The sequence below is a fragment of the Ambystoma mexicanum genome, chromosome 5p (genome assembly GCF_040938575.1).
Source record: "Ambystoma mexicanum isolate Mex_15411 chromosome 5p, UKY_AmexF1_1, whole genome shotgun sequence".
Classification (NCBI taxonomy): Eukaryota; Metazoa; Chordata; class Amphibia; order Caudata; family Ambystomatidae; genus Ambystoma; species Ambystoma mexicanum.
In genome coordinates this window covers 671,952,182-671,969,405 of record NC_090930.1, presented here as the reverse complement: position 1 = coordinate 671,969,405, position 17,224 = coordinate 671,952,182, and the positions used below count along the sequence as shown (strand labels likewise).

Here is a 17,224-nt window from a genome sequence, read left to right as displayed (position 1 = left end):
ATGTAAAGTGGACATAATTCTATATGAACAGCCACTCACATTTAATTAGTGAACGTTTTAAGCAGTTAAAAGTACTAAGCCCCATCCACCTGTCAATAACTGGTAAACTGTTGGTGTCTTCCTGCTTTGCTGCCCTTTTTCCCTACTGAAGCAACCCTCCAGGCTCTTTTCCTTTGCAGTTGGTGAGCAGGTGCAAGTGGATCTAGGTCACTTGGCCTAAGCCCTGCCCACTTGTCAATCGCTCCTAAACTGTATGAAAAGTGGGCTTAATTCTATATGAACAGCCAGCCAATCAAATGTAATTAGTGAACTTTTTAAGCAGTTAAACGTACTAAGCCCTGCCCACATGTCAATCACTGGTAAACTGTTTGTGCCTTCCTGTATTGCCACCCTTTTCCCTACTTAAGCAGCCCTCCAGCCTTTTTTCCTTTGCAGTTGGTGAGCAGGTGCAAATGGATCTAGGTCACATGACGTAGCCCTCCCTCTTCCTTTCTGCTCTTAACTCTTAGATCAAGAGCATTGCTTGTCCGGGCGTCAAAAGTGATAATGAAAAGGGCAATTCATGTTTGAACCTGTTTGGACCAGGAGGACCCAGGTCCGAACCCCTGCTCAGACAACAGGTAAGCACACACTGATATGTATTCTCGCCTGCTGTCCCCACAGGCCATCCCCACCATCATCAGGCATCGCCCCTCCTCTAAGGCATGGACTATGCAGTGCAGCAACCTCATCCACATCAGCTTGAACTCCATCAGCGCCCCTTCACTGTCCAGAACACAGAAGTTGATGCTCACAAACGTCCGCTAAGCAATCACCCAGGCGGCAGACATCGCTGACCTCATCACTCCACACGACTTAGGCACCAGATTCATCACCGAGACCTGGCTGACAACCACATCCACCCACATCCTAGACCTCCTTGTCCCCGATGGCTACAACATCCAACACAGGGACTGGCCGAACAAGACAGGTGGGGGCATCCCAATCATCCACAAGACCTCATGGCCCTGCACCAGACTTGACGTCAACAACATTGGCTCCTTCAAAGTCCTCTCCTGACACTTCCCGCTCTATCCGATGGACAGAGTCACATTACATCTCATCTAAAGACCACCAAAAGCCAACACTGCCTTCATCAGAGACTTCTCTGACCTGGTCACCACCATGACCCTCACACACGCCGACAACATCTTCCTAGGTGACTTCAAACTCCCAGGTAACATAGCCACCAAACCGATGAAAAAAGCCCTCCTTGGCCTTCTTGACACCCCAAGCCTCACACAGCACAGGAAAGACCCAACACATGAGAAAGGTAACATCCATGACCTAATCATCACTGCACTGCCTTCCCTCTAATACAGCTCTCCTCTCTTGCTTGACTGGTTTGGTCACCTGGTCGTGCCTTTCAACATCCGGCACAACACCAGAGTCAAGCACTCCCAGCAAAAACCCATCAGACAAACCTACAGGTCCTTCAAGAACTTCCTGGTGGAAACCCTCACAGAAGTAATTGCCAACCTCCACTTCACATGGACTGAACACTCCAACCGAAAAGTGACTCTCTACTGAAAGCACTCAATGCCACCCTCTCAACCTCCATCAACCGACATGCGCCTCTAAAACAACGCACCTGCAAATTAAAACCGTCAGCACCTGGGTGCACACAGTAACAAAACCTCAGCAAAAGAGCCATCAGGAAACAAGAGAAAACCTGGCGCTGCTCCAAGACTGCATCTGACCTGGCACTCATTAAGGAACTCCAACCAAACCGTCGCCACTGATCAACACAGCCAAGACTTCCTACTATCAGAACACCATAGCAGAAGCCAACAACAAAAGCAGATCCCTTTTCAAAGTGGTCATGCAATGCCCCAACCCGCTACCTGACCCTGCCATACAACAATCTATTGAACAATCTGCCACCATCAACACCTTCTTCATCGCCAAAAACAGCATGATTCACCAGCACATAGACACCAGTTCTGCAGCCATAGACCCACCTTCCCTCCTTGCAAAATCTCCACACCCTGGACAACATTCAAGAAACTCACTACAGAGGATATGGTAGAAACCTAGGCCACCCTCAAAGCAACATTGTATACAGACAACATCCTCCCAGCCTACATCCTCAAGACCCTGCCCACCGAATAACTCCTTCGCTATCAGCAGCTCCCTAACACAAGGCTACTTCCCATCCACCCTAAAGACACGACAAACACTTCCTCTACTAAAGAAACCCACTCTGGATCCCAACAACCTAGGTAACTATCGCCCCATCACCCATCTTCTCATACTAGGTAAGATCATTGAGAAAGCAACAGCCAAGCAACTGCAGCAACACATTGACACCAACAATCTCCTCCAAAACTACCCATCCGGATTCAGACCCAGATGCAGAACAGAGACAACTACCAACAGGTGGTCAACGACACCCTCAACATCCTTGATGATGGCCACCCCTGCTTCCTGGTTCTACTCAACCTCTCACCCGCTTTTGACACAGTAGCCTACCAGGGGCTCAAGAACATCCTACATTGGCGTATGGAGATCAGCGACCTTGTCCAATGCTGGTTCAAGTCCTACATTGCCAACCGCCAGTAGTTTTCTCAAATGTTCTCCTATCTATCTATCTATCTATCTATCTATCTATCTATCTATCTATCTATCTATCTAATTATCTGCATTCTTGTATTGCGCCACTAACCCTAAGGCCTCAGGGCACACACAGGACAAAAGAAAAAGAGGACAGGCAGGCCACAAAACACGAAAACCAGGGGAGAGAGAGAGATGGGGAGCAAAATCATTTTACATGCCAGAAAAGTAAAGATCATTAGATGTTAAAACAAATGGCAGTGTAGTGATGAAAGTATTAGGCATAAAAGAGAGGATTATTCAGGGCCTGTGTCAAATAGGAATGTTTTCAGCTGTTTCTTGAAAACAGATAATGTATTGCTTTCTGCCAGATATTTAGGTATAGAATTCCATAAGACAGGAGCCCATGAATTAAAGCTGGCACCTCCAAATTTCTTCAAAGTGAACGAGGGTTGAGCTAAACGAGTATTACAACTAGACCGTAATAAATGACCAGTGGATTTTGTTTTTATCCTAGCAGTAAGATATGACAGGGCATTGCCCCGTAAACATTTATACACAATGGATAGCCCCTTATGCTGCAGTCTTTGTTGGACAGGCAGCCCGTGCAGGCTGCCCCTAACCTCAGAAACGTGCATATTGCACATGAGGCCAAACGCAGATTGCACTGCACTGTTATGGATCACCTGCAATGTCTTGAGATTAGCCTGAGATGTACCAATTAAAAGGCTATTACAGTAAACCAGCGCTAGGGAGGAACTTCAGGAGCGGTGGAAGAAGGTATTTTTATGTTCATGTATTTTCTATTTAAATTATGTCTATTGATGCATGCATGTTTGTGCTTTTATGAGTGAATTTATGATGATGGCTGCTCTTGTGAATGAGGGAGTCCTTGCTGTGTGTATGTTGTGTAAATGTGTCTGTTTGTATAGTCATCATTTATTATTTAGATAGGTGTATGGATGCGTGTATGCCTGTGTTATCAGTGAGGGCTTGATGATGGGTGCTTGTGTGAATGAGAGAGTGCTTGCTCTGTGTATGCTGTGTAAACTTATGTTTGTATGTTCATGTATTTATTATTTAAATATGTGTATAGGTGCATGTATGTTTGTGTTATGAGTGAGTGCATGATGATGGGTGCTTGTGTGAAAGAGAGAGTGCTTGCATTGTGGATGTTATGTGAATGTTATGTGAATGTGTGTGGGTGTGTTTGTGCTGGTTCGTGGAGCTGATTCTGGTGAGGGGGGTTGTACAACAGAGGTATTTTAAAAAGGCCTTAGATGCACATGTTAAGACGGATTTCTGAACTCTGACCTGGAGGGGCAGACGTTCAGAAGGCCAGCCTAGTTTCTTGGAACAGGGTAACCTCTGGACAAGCCAGACCAATTCAGAGTAGCGATGGCGGCGGCCAAGACTAAGTCTCAAGAGGGGTGAGGGTGACTGAAAGACCTCAATGAGCACACAAAGCAAGGACACTTACAAATTACTCCAGACAGGTGTTATATTAAAAATATAGACACATTTATTACAAGGCCTTCGTAACATCGACCATAGCAAAGAATCACAATAATACTAAAGTAAAACACATCACAATCAACACAATATATATACAAGACAGAGGGGTCTAAGGAGTTAGGAGCAGGAAATATGTAGACCACCTAGAGGGGGAGGAAAACAGGCAGTGCAAGTAATCATTAGACCCAGTTCGACATCAGAAATACACCTAACTAGGAGGCAGTCCAAGCTCTACGAAGAGAGGAGCCTTATGCTCAATAGTACATGCACACGCTTGTGCCAATGGACAAAATAGGGTCTCTTCAAGGGTCTCTGACAGTTTAGGAAGGTGAATGAAGCGATGAAGAACAAGTCCCCCCTACTCAAGCAAGACCTCCACTTGCGGGCGTAGGCAGGTTGAGAGTGCGGGATAGAGTTGCTATTTCGCAACAGCGGTAGCAAAGAAATGGGCTCCTGTGCGAGGGGCCACCGAGTTGGGGTATGGACTACTCACCGGTCCCCGACGCAGGCAGACCCAGACTTCGCCAGTTCAGTTCATGTTGCTGGCAGGTTCGGATGCGACAAGCAGGACATCTCGACACTGTGTAGATTCCTCAGTAGCAGGGTGCAGGGTCGAGGGGATCACAAATGCAGCGAACGTGCACAGGTCGTTGCCACAGCAGGGCAACATGGCAAATGCGGTTACTCTGGTCCGGGCGCACTTGTCTCACTTCAGACCTGGGAATGCCAAGTGTACGAAATTTGGTGTCCGGATGCCGTGGACACAGAGCTAGCAGTAGGCCAAGTTTCGAGGGCTTCCCCTAAACAGTGGCAGTGACAGAGCAAAACGTCCTGCGTAAGCTGGTCAGCCCACTGGTTGGCCCAGGGACACTTCCGAAGAGGCTTACTTGCAGGGTTTGCTGATGGTGCCGAGAATAGCTGGTCCCACTATTCCAATGGGTCGAAGCGCCTTCGCAGACTTTCTAGGACGATCAGATGTAGAGGGTCTCGTAGGACGACAGCGGGCTCAGGGTTGCCAAACCATCCAGCGGATCACCAGCGGTTCCTCGACTCGACTTCTTGTTGTAGGATACTTGGCTCCTTATCCCTTGTTCGGTGTGAACTCAGGAGATCGACATGGTAGTGGTGTTTTCAGCCTCCTCTTATCCAATGTTCCCTTCGTGCCAAAACGGAGAGGACCCAATGGGTGATCTGCTCACAAACACTCACTCCATACGTGGACCAATCAAGGACCACGGTGGTCCCAGGCATTCAGGACACTCCAGACTCTCTGGCACCCAGGATGTGTATTGGGAACCTACATCCCAGCCCACATCATGGAGGCACACACAAGGCATGCAGAAGCCTGCGAAAGCTTTGGGTTTTGCGGGAAAGTGCATGACCAAATAAGGACTGACCCGGGGTTAGTCGACTTGGGGAAGGTGAAAGGGCAAGATGGGCAAAGGACAGGACAAAGAACCGCGTGGCATGGCCATTTTGGAGCCAGGTCACCTATTCGTGCCAAACGCAGTAAGCGCGGATAACATGGCAAAAAAAGGGTTCAAAACGTAAGATAAACGATAGCTGCCACCAGTCCTGTCCGTGACACACCTGCACAGTTCATAATAAGTCCAACGAGAGTTTCTAGGGTCTTTGGAATGACTAGAGACCCAAGAGTGCGGTAAAGTAAGTTACATTGCACTCGGTACATGTTGCACAAAAGCTGAAACATGAGGAAAGTACTAAGGAAACAAAGTCTCCCAGTACTGACTGTTTTAAGGGCATGTCAGTTTCCTCATAAGAATTAAGCAAAAGCCCAGAGGAGTGCAGCTGAGGGCTGTGCTTCTCTGGCAAAGTTTAGATCAGGGTGTAAAACAGCAGCAAAATGTTTGGGGGTTGACACAGGGAGGGAAAATTACATTCAAATATGAAATATTTCCTAACAACAATCACCCTCCTCCCCAGCCAAAATCAGCTTTCCTCTGATCCACTATGGGACGCAGGGAACAGGGATGGTATTTGTCTGTGTCCAGTACAAAATACCATGCCTGCCCCCTGCTCTCCCGGTGCCTGTCATACACACATAACCACAGTGATTGTGTGAATGTGTTAGGAGCTTGGGACCCAGGGCATAGGCATGCCAATTGTTTTACTGGGCATCTATGATAGATGTCCAGTAACAAATACCATGCCTGACCCCTGAGCTCCCCCACCGCCTTGCATGCACATAATCACATTCATTGTATGAGCATGAGGCACTGGGCTCAGGGGGCAGGCATGGCATTTTTGACTCTGTATGCCCAGTGAAGAATGCCAGCCCAGTCTGCTGGGAGTCCTAACACCTCACATGCAATGTCATGCCTGTCCCATAAGCCATGCAGCGCCTCACTTGTACACATAATTGATTATCTGTGCATATGAGTTGCTGGAGGGCACAGGGGGAGGCATTACATTTATTAATGGGCATCTATGATAGATGGCCTGTAAACAATGCCAATCCTGGGCCCCCCAGCACCTCACAGGCACACAATTGTGTGCCTGTGAGGTGCTTGGGGCCCCAGGGAGCTGGGGAGCATGGCCGTTTTTATTGTGCATCTATGCCTAGTAAAGAATGCCATGGCTGTACCCTGGGACCCCAGTCCCTGACACATATCTGCCCACTGGACCCCCAAAGGCCATGCACTCACGCATAGTCACATTCATGATTAATGTGATTATTTCTGCATGCACTTTGCTGGCACACCACAGGGCAGGCATGGACTTTTTTACTGCCCATTTTGTTATGGTTGATAAAGCAAGCATGATAAGTGTTAATATATAGCTAGACTGGCAATTCAATGCAACCAGTCTAGCCATTTGGGGCACCTTTGGTAAAGCAAGCATGATAAGTGTTACTACAAAGTAAGACTGCCTGTTCTGTATGCAACCAGTCTAGCCATTTCTTACTGATACATGCCATTATGTATTGGGCATCTTTGATAAAGCAAGCATGATCAAAGTTATTATTCTTACTGTGGCATGACATTTTGTATTGGGCATCTTTCATACAACAAGCATGATAAGTGTTATTATGTCGCTAGACTGGCATTTCAATGCAGCCAGTCTAGTCATTTCTTATTGTGGTATGACATTTGTGTTGCGCATCTTTGGATAAGCAAGCATGATAAGTGCTATTACACAGCTCGACTGCCATTTTAGTGCAGCCAGTTTGGACATGTTTCATACTGTGGCATGCATTCTTAATCGCAAAACCATCTGGAGTATGTTCCTTTTAGGGGATACTGCGATATATTGCCAGAACAAACGTGGACTGTTTTTGTATGGTATCATTAATGGCATTCTGCACAAAGCAAACATGAGTAGTGAAGGCACTCACTCCCCACATTACCAATTAAAACTCAGAGTAATGGACACATCCCAGTAGGGAATGAGACCAAGCGATTGGTTTTTGAGAATCAGCAAAGGTTTTATGTAAGATTCAGCATCCAGAGAACTATGCTGCCTTGAGAGCGCTCAGGCAAACAATACAGAAAAATATGTTTTAAAGGGTTGCAGTGTCATCAGTGACGGGTTCTATACCATCTACAAGTTACATTTCCATTGGTATGGGAGGGAGTGCACATAAAGTTCTTTATGGGCCGGCTCCACGGGATTGGCTGATGACTTGGCGGGAGGGTGGACATCACGTGGTTCAGCTGGGCTGGTCCGTGTGAGTTGAAGGTTGGGTCAGGTCCGGAGAGGCGGTTAGCTCTGGCTAAGCTGATCTATACACTTATCCTAGACATGCAGTAAATACTGAACATTACTATACCTTTTAAGTATGCATTAAAGGCCTACAAATTGTACACGTGTATTTACATTGTTTGACTTGGGGTCACTAGTGGGGTGGAAGGTGTGGGGTTCTGGCTCCTAAAGTAACCTGTGGGGGTCGGAATTGATAGTTGCCTGGTCTGGCACATCAGAGAGGGAAGGGGTGGAGTGACACATGTTAGTTTAGGACGGAATCTACTGTGACAGGGGTCTGAGTTTATTGGGGACACTCTATGTTGTTCAGCAAAGCAGGGTCACATTTCTGTTACATCAAAATAATACCTTTGGAGGGGCACAAGGTTAAACAAGCAGTCATCTTCCAACAGTGGGGTGAGAGGTGCGGAGCAGGTTTGAGGAGATGGATGAACTGCAAGTCAGGGTTCGGCTCGGTCACACACAGGACAGTGATCTCAGAGGAAGAATGAAAGTAATACAATGTTTGTTTGCAACATCGTGTCTCAGCGCATCCGTGAGAAAGGGACTTGGGAGGCACAGGCACGGGAGGAAAATGGTGGGGGCTGTCAGTGCTCCCTGCGTGCGTGGCGCTGCTGAGGGGAGAGGAGACTTCACATTACCAATATGCGGCCTAGTCCAAAGATGGTGTCGGGGGTACACAAAATGGAGTCTAAGTGTGTCTTGCAATAGCCCCACCTCTGCTTATGCTAGGGCCTTGTGCCCTCAGACCGCAGAAGGACAAGGGGGCGTCCCCCACTAGTGCAAGAGCAAGTGGTCCCTTTCGTGTATAATGTATGGGGGGGCTAAACCAACACACTCCTTCTTTACAGTATGTTCTTATATGGGAATAATAGGGTATAAAGGTGCAGTCAGCATGGAAATGTATGGACACAGCCTGTGTGAAAATGATTTATCCTGCCACGTATTGTGGGCAAAAGCATAATTAAAATGTGCTGGAGAAATGCTCCTGTGCACTGTTGGTGATTTGCATCTATTGGATTTTTTTCATGAGTCACCCTACAAACACAACTACAAACTGTTTGGCTTTTTACCCAATTTTTCTAAAACATGTGCTCTAAAATGCACCATTTTAACCCCTTATTATAAGAAATGTCTCGGGGGTGAAACACCCCTCCCCTGAACCGTACTTGATTGGTTCGGGCTCCCTGGCTACTCAGGATCCCTCTGGCATATATGGGAGAAATATTTAAGACCCTACAATTAAACAATTCACCAGCCACCACTGCTTTCCAGCATTTCTTTTTAAACTTTAGAGCACATCCAACTGCTTGTTGGCTTTGCCAACCCATGCTCAGACTCCTTTAAAGACTGTAGCCTCCTGAAAACAGGTTTATTGGCTCCTGTCTTTTCTAGTTGGAGAAGACATCTTAAAGTGTAGTCCCTTAATTTTTGATAGGACTGTCTATTGTGTTTCAAACTCCTTTCTTCATTGCCTATTCTGTCATTTGGTTCTTACCTTTTTTTTGTCACTTGCTTCGGTACACCACAGTTGCTAAGATTTTTTTAACTTTGTAGCCATAGCACAGCAAAAGTGAATGGGTTTATAATAGTGTTTGTTTTAGTGTGATACTTGTGATGTTTTTAATTGCTAAGAGTTGTCCAAGTACTAAATAAATTGAATTTGTATACATGTTCTGAATCTTTCACCACTCTCTCTAAGTCTAAGCCTTACCAGTTAGTCACTCTACTTTGATAGTTTGGTTATAGTGCCTTTCCCTGCTCAAAATTGATCCACAAGGCTGATTCTGAAAATCCTTCTAAAAAATGGTATAATGTACCTTTTCACTGTGCATGATCCTTTTTTCAACTTTCCTTCCATTGACATAAATGGAACACCCAAGTACGCTTTTGAACCCAGTGCTGATTTCTGGAGGTGGGTAAATACTTTTTGCTTCACTGCCTTTGTCAGACTCCATTAGGGGGCACTGGTCAGCCCCCAAAATTGCCATGGACACCGTCCCCTTTCATGATTTGCCCATTCAGTTTAGAAGACATCACTTTAAAGTGAAGTGCTCAAGGGATACTTTGTATCCCTAGTTTTTGTGTGGGCACTTGTTTGTTACCTTTTGTGTGTAGGAGGAGGCTGGTGAGTTTGAACAATGTTCACCCGTTTTTTGGGGTGCAATGTGCTGCATATTTTTTATTGCATAACGTAATAATCAAAATGGCTGAATTGTCCCTTAGCCCTCTTGTTCTTCTGCCTTCTTTCTGCCCTCTCGATGTCTGGAAATGCCATATAAAGCATACACTTTCGTTGGTATTCATCCCAGATTCCCGGGCAAAGTTGGGTGAGACCTGTCCAGAGCCGGTGTTAGGGGACTGGTTCCAATCCACACTCTAGCCAGGGGATATCTTTTCCTGGGCAGATGTCGGGTAAGTATTTATCCCTGACTGGGCACCCCTTACCATTTTGAATGGTGCATATTCTGCCAAATGGTGTGCTGGCACAGCCCAAGTCTGAATTTGGGATAAAAAGAATCCTGTAGCCTTTCCCTATATTGAGGAGCATCATGCTGAAGGCCCGAAAACTGCTGCTGAAGATGCCTGCAGCCAAATCCTAACAATGCCCTGTCCCTTGCAACTATCACAAAAGACCTCATTTGGCACTTCGACCCTTGGGCTTGTGGGAGCAACCGGCCTGCACCCCTACACAAGGAATTTGCCACCAGAAGACTTTGGAAGTGTCATGGTAGCATTCTGCGATCTGACCAGCTTCATATTAGGTATCTCCGGTGCATCAGTTGATGTTCCAAGTTGGAGCTTGCAATGTTGCAGGTCACCGACTTTTAGCCTGAGACTTCTGTCCTGCAGCTGCTCACCTGAGTGATCCCTTCAGACCCCTGATTGGGGTGAACTTCGCTGCTGCCAGTCTCATGTCCTGACAGTAGGGAGGGAATCTCATAAAGAGAAAATTGACAATATTCACCATATATTTATTTATTTATTTATTTATTTATTGATTTTGAATTTGTAAAGCGCACTGCAGCCCTCTAGGCAACGAGGCGCTATAAGTATACTTAAGGAAGCTTGCTTGTGGGTTGCAATAAGCGGCCCAATGTGTGAAGCTTAACAATATGCAGTTGTTTATATTTATTTATTTATTTTTGAATTTGTAAAGCGCACTGCAGCCCTCTATTGCAGCCACCTATTCTGGTGTCTACTCTTGTAGTAGATAATACTGCATTACCCATCAAGTACAATCACATATAAACAGATTGCACATACTTTTTTCATTTTCTTGTGCTGTACCTTCTTTGCAATTGAAGTGGCAGAATCAGAAGCCAATGCATTTCGGACTTCTCGTTCATCATCAGGCCTTAATCTCGTGCTGTGGCACATGGATCCCTGGTGGATTCCTCCTGTTAACAGAAAACTAGTTGGGAAGAAGATACATCCTCCAAATGTGAATGCAGTCGAGTACAGCTTCGGAGGGAGTCTCTGCATCTTTTGATACATTCTGTGGCAGCTGTACTGAGGTGCCTGGGCTGTGCAGCTTGAATAATTCAGGAACTGTCTCAACTGAGAGCAGAACCAATCCTAAAGCGGAGCCAAACCAAAGCCACAATCCGCTACTGGCACCTGGAGCCCCTGCCTCTGTACCAAAGACAGAAGTTACACCAGCAATTGAGTACCCTTGTCTGCCACCTGGGGGAGAGACCACTCTTCCTGGGTAAGGGCTGCAGAAATACATTTGGATTTCTTTATTTTCTCATTTTCCTTTGCACATTTTGTTCGCTTCCTCTTCCCTGCCCGCTGCAACCAGCTGTTTGGAGGCAGATGAATACATCATCCACAGCTTCTGCCCCTCATCCGCATCAATCCCACAACGGCGAGAGACATTACTCACTGAGATAACTGTACCACCCTTATCCCCTGCAGGTACAGCAGGACGTGGAGACAATGTGAGTTGAAGATGGCAAAAGCATTTAAATTAACATTGTAACAGTAACAAGCACATGCACTAGACACAAAGCAGACATGCACTCCACATGAACAACATGTAAAATAGGTAATATATGCACTTAGACACGAAGAATATTAACATAGGATCCACAGACATTAACACTAACATGACAAATATATAAGGTCAATGCAACATGAATGAGATGTGAATGCAGCTCACTAAAACAGACACAAGAGTGTCATTGGGCAGCCTTCTTCTTAAAAATGGAATCCACAGCAGGGTTTTGAATGAGCAAGGACCTCACAACCTCAGAAAAACTCAAAAGGTTGAATCTACAGACATACATATCCGTGCAGAACTCAGATAGTATCTGGCAGCTAGTGACACGGTTAGAGTAAAATGAGAGAAGATTGGAATGGTGGAGCGAAGGCACGAGATGGCAATTCCCAAAACACAAGCAGTATACTGCCAGATTCATTAACGTTTTATGAGAGTATAACCAGTCTTTGTTAGCCAGGTGCAGTAAAACAGTTAGCCAAAAGACTCCATGAAGAACAACTCAAGAGTGTCCCTTGTACTGCATTTAGCTGAATATTGGAGTACAGTCTTGTTTCTGCATTTAGCTGAATAGATGAGTATAGTCCCGAACAACATTTAGCTGAATATTGAGGTATAACCTTGTACTACAATTAGCTGAATATTTAAGAATTGCATGTATCTGATCTTTTAAGAATAGCGTTTCACTGCATTTAACTGAATATTTGAATATAGCCCTGCATTGCATTTTACTGAAAAATCCATTACTGCCACTATACTACTCTAGCTTTAGACTTAAACTAGCCACTGAGACTTTATAAGTGCTGTTTCAATTTTAGCTGCATATTTGACTTAGTATCTGAGTTAGCCATTGTTTTATATATAATTATACCTGGACATTTGAGCTACCCACTGTTTGTCAAATGCAGTGAGACATTCAAGTTCACCACAGTTATTGCAGTTGAACAGATGCAGCAGTCTGTATGCCATGCCAACTAACTCACAGACCAGAGGGGCACTTTGCTGCACCAGAAGAATGGCTGACCTCCCTGCCCATTCTCTTCCCCTGCTCTCACCCCTCATCCTGCCTCCCAGGGCAACAATCCCATCCACACCTCTCCCATCCCACTGGCTCCCACCCCTCCACCCCTCCTGTCCTCTCACCTCCATCCAGCCCCCACACCTCCACCCCACCACACTGCCCTCTCTCACCCCTGTGCCCTCCAGACCTCTTTCCACCACAGCTTTCCCATCCGTAAGTGCCGCCCGGGTGTCCCTTGACAACCCCCTCCCCCCGGCAGACCCGCCAACCATCACACACGCCACAGGCACCCAAGAACTCCTTCAAACACAGAATATCCAAAACCCATACTATCTCATTTCTTTACGGCTCTCCTTATCTACCCCTCTAATCTTACCCACACCTCTCACCCACATCATTACATCATCCCCATCCCTCCGAATCCAGTGAACTACCTATTCACCAATCCCTTCAACACCCCTGACACAAACACCCCCCCACCCACCTCAACATTCCCAGGCAAATCTGCCGCAACCCAGGGTCATTCCCAACTGCACATCCCCCTCTTGTCACAACTCCACTCTCCAACTCCCTCTCTCATTGAACCCAGTCACTACCATGCACGCCGGCACACCAACCTCCCCTTTGATCCCCACCTTCAACTCCTCCAAACTCTCTCCCCCTCTTTCCACAGACCCTAAGAATGCGCAGAGGCTCCACCCTCCATCATAACAGCATAAACAATTAGTCTCCCATGAGCAAATAATCCCTCTCTCCCCTCCATCCCCCTACCACCATACCTACTAACACCACATCCTCCTCTCCCTCCGACACCCTCCCACCTGTACAATCCACACACCCACACAAGACGACCTGAGGGGGATACCCTCCACTACTTTCCCGACCCAACTCCCCCAGCCCAGCCGTGCATGCATTTACAGGGGCCAAATAGCCTCACCCTTCTTCCCACTCTCATGCACACTCATCAATGCTAGATCTGTCATCAAAAAAAGACACAACATGTACGATTTCATCTCCTCTGAAAGCCTGGACATCCAGTCCATCACTTAAACCTGGTTTTCCGATGACTACCAACCCATTGCACACAAGGCATTACCCCCGAAAACAGACTCATCACTCACAACAGAGTCTGCAGAGCAGGTGGGATTCCCATCTTCTGTGAACCTCACCTATCCATCTCCCACTTCAAGGCACAGGCGTGCAACACAGATTGTGATTCGCTCCTAGTACAATTCCTCATCAACCCCTCATTCACAAACGGTTTCTTGCTCATCTACATCCCTCCATCACGCTACTAGGAGACCTCAACATATGGTTCAATACCTCAGACAACCCATGACATGACCACTGCTGGACAACCTGGAAGCACTCAACATGACTCAGCAGATAACATGTGCAATGCACTCAGCAGGACATACTATTGATGCAATCTTCAGCTTTACCAACCTTATTTACATGCTCTGCCAAGACCGCTCATATGAACAGATCACGCAACCATCCCTTTCTTGCTCGTGTAACGAATCCAACCTCCATGCATGGCTCACAACAGTCCATCCACCCACGTCCTGTTATTGATGTAAGCCATAGTAACTTTAGACCTGGCCAGCTCCCTGCTCTCCTCCCTCCCCACCCTCCCAGTTGAAGGAGGACTACCCTCTATCAGTAACCTTGACACATGGCTCTCCAATGCCATTCTACCTCTCGCCCCCTCTAGATCCATCTCTAACAGGCTCGGCGTCTCGCCGAGATGGTTCACCCCCTCCTCAAATCCATTAAAACACTCAACTACTCCCTGGAAGGCAGATAGCGGGCCAGGCCATCTCCCCAAAACAAAACTGCTACGCCCATCAGACCCACATCTACAAAGCTGAAATCCGGAAAGCCAATAAATCCTTATATGGGAACAATCTCTAATGCGTACCAGCAGTAAGGAACTCCACAAGATCATCACAGAGTTCAGAGCCCCCCTTGCAGTTCCCATCTCACACATTCCCCAATTGCTCTCTCAGACCATTTCTGAAACACATTGCTGGAATGCACCAGCAGCTAGCAGCACTCCCACCAGTCCACCTACTCCCCCGCATGAAACATGTAACCCGAAGCCCACACCCCTTCCTTCTCGTATTTTTCTCCCATCTTCGGACCAGAATCCTATATTAGAGGCCAACAGTCATCTGTCCGGATCCCTGAGAGACCCATGCCCTCCCACCCTCCTCAAAGAAATCTTTACTTTGACTTGCTCAGGCAACATCATAAGATCCATCATTAACTCCTCCCTCACCTCAGTAATTTTCTCAGCAGCTTTCAATGCTTCACACATCAAACACCTTGCTTCACTGCCACCTTCCAGCTACCTACAGACCCATTTCAAACACCAGCTTTCTGGCCAAACGTACTGAATGAACAGCCTACTTCCAGCTCTAAACTTTCACTGAATCTTATCACGTTCTCAATCCCACCCATTCTGGCTTCAGACCCCTTCATAAAACTGAATCATATGGGATGACATCAGAAACACTGCAGACTCAGAGGGCTGTGCCGCACTCATGCTCCTTGACCACTCTGCAGTCTTTGACACTATCAACCACTGCATCCTCATTGACAGATTCGACTCCCTCGGCGTAAGGGACACAGAACTAAGGCAGATCTCTTCATTCCTCACCAATAGATGCCAATTCACCCACTTCCACCCTTCTCCTCGACCACCTGCCCCATCAATAACAGAGTCCCAAAAGACGCTTGCCTATTGCCTCTTCTCTTCAACCAGTACATGAGCCCCCTCCCTGCACTCATCCTCTCACACAACCTCACATGCTACAACTATGCAGATGATATACAAATGATCTTTAAGAACCCCAAGTCCATCTCTACCCCCCCACCGTGACCTCACATCCTGCCGCACAGACATTGATTATTGGATTACAGTCAACCACCTCCTCCTCAATCCCGTAAAAAGATAATCATGTTCTGCAGGTAGACGGCTCTCTTTCCCCAACCCACCCACTGGGCTTCTTCTTTAGGCCCTCCCACCACTGCATCCACCACAGTCAACAAAAACTTGGGTTGCACCATGAACACTGATCTGACACTCTCACACTGTAAAGACTGGAGGGAGGGTCTGTACTTCTGCTCTCTATATGGCAGAGGAGAGGCACAGAGGACCCGAGCCAAGATTCTCTATTATTGGTACGTGGTCGAGCAATCAAGGCTTAGCTTCTCAGGAGGTGATGCAGGCTGGTTCTTAAGTACAGTGTAGTCCCCAAGCCCCCACAAAGGAATATCCACACACTGAATTAGTTAAAACACAGTCTTTATATAATTAAGTTCAAGGTTATGTACAATCACAATAACTCACTTTGTGCTTAGATAATCTATAATGGCAAATATATACAGTTCTACGTGGTACCACAATTATTAGCAGATCTCAATAAAGTGCATCAACTGTACTCTGGTTAAATGTCACACAGATCAAATGAATAAAGGAAACCAACACTAGATATAGGAGGAAAGCAGTTGGTTAGAACAATTGGTAGAATACTGGCCCCTACCACTAGACACAGTTCTGTGTGGAGATCCCCCCACCTGGGCAACCTGTAAGCAAAGATGAATCACAAGCCCAGTCCATATATTGTTCACAAGAGTCTTATTTCCTTCTAAAATAGTTTTACCACCCCAATGTACCTAGAATAGCAGAGTTTGTCATCAGGCAATCGAAGGCCCTTCTTGAGTGCCCTTCCTTTAAGGCAACAGTCACGGCTCGTCGAACGTCCGACGACGACACGGGTTGAACGACGACGGTGAGGTGGCAGCTTCGTTCCTAGCGGTGCTCGTCGACTATGAAGCGTTGGCGTCCTGCAAGGAAGAGGCGTGCAGGGCAACTCAGTGACAATAGTTCAGGACCGCAAAACGTTTGAAGAACTGTGGCCCAGCAAGGGCGTCGAGCCGTCGGCATCTCTGTGGTCTTTAGGTGGCGGGAAACCCACTGGCGGATGCTCCTTAGTCGGTCGGAGGCCTCGACTTTCTCCGGCGGGACAAAGCGGTCGACGGAGCAGGCGAGAGCATCCTTGGATCAAATGTTACTTAGACAAAGGGAGCACGACAGGCTCTGGTCAGATACGGCGGTAGTCGACGGTGATGGACAACTGTGTCTGGGAGATTTTACTTGTGATTCTGCAGCAGTCCCCATCTCCGGTCGGCAGCCTGTCATAGGTCTGTCTACCAGGGAGCTTTGGCAAAGATCAGCTGGTGCACGATGGTCCCTCATAGCTTGGGAAGAAGGCGCCTAACCAGGTCCTCTCTGGGTCAGTCCTTGGAGACACAGCAGCTTTCAGATCGACGAAGTAGAGCAGCAGCAAGACTTCTCTTCCAGC

At 46.9% G+C, this 17,224-nt stretch overlaps 1 protein-coding gene across 1 annotated transcript in view; it reads left to right on the top strand.

Moving 5' to 3' along the window:
• Positions 1-17,224, top strand: part of FRMPD3 (FERM and PDZ domain containing 3) — a 1,207,861-nt gene that overhangs the window by 132,285 nt on the left and 1,058,352 nt on the right. The gene's annotated exons all lie outside the window — the stretch shown is intronic.